The following is a 583-nucleotide window of genomic DNA, read 5'->3' on the forward strand; positions in this document are numbered from 1 at the left end:
CTCTTATTGTAAACTGGACTGTGGACCAGAAGTCTAACTGGGTTTTGCCTGCAGGATCAACCTGCTCGGACTTAAAGCAGACTGGTTCAAAGTGGTCCTTCTTTTTTGAAGCTGCCTCAGGTCTTCTGGTGTCGCTGTCCATGGTTGAACCATGCAGCTCCTCCTGCAGGTATCAAATCAACTACAAAACAAATAAATGCATGCTCCCTAAACACTACCCGTGCTAACTAACCCGGGTTACTCACTCTCGGTGATCTTCTGCAGCCCGAGCACATCCTCAGGTGCGATCACGGTGTTTTTGCGCAGCTCCTCTTCGGTTTTCACCGGGATGCCCATGTCTGACGAGTTGCTGCCCTGCTGCACTTTCATGTCCGGCAGACGCGGTTCTGCTCGGAGCCACGAACAGAAGCTTTAGGTATTTATTTATCTAACCCCCTCACTTCCTCCTCCTCCTCCACCTCCTCGGATGGGTGGAAGGATGGATGATCGTCGTGGCTTTTAGTTGTTTCGAAGCGTCTGAAACATCGTTGAGATTCTAGAAGAAATAATCTCTCTCTCTCTCTCTCTCTCTCTCTCTCTCTCT

The sequence above is a fragment of the Austrofundulus limnaeus genome, unplaced genomic scaffold, assembly GCF_001266775.1.
Source record: "Austrofundulus limnaeus strain Quisiro unplaced genomic scaffold, Austrofundulus_limnaeus-1.0 Scaffold4891, whole genome shotgun sequence".
NCBI lineage: Eukaryota > Metazoa > Chordata > Actinopteri > Cyprinodontiformes > Rivulidae > Austrofundulus > Austrofundulus limnaeus.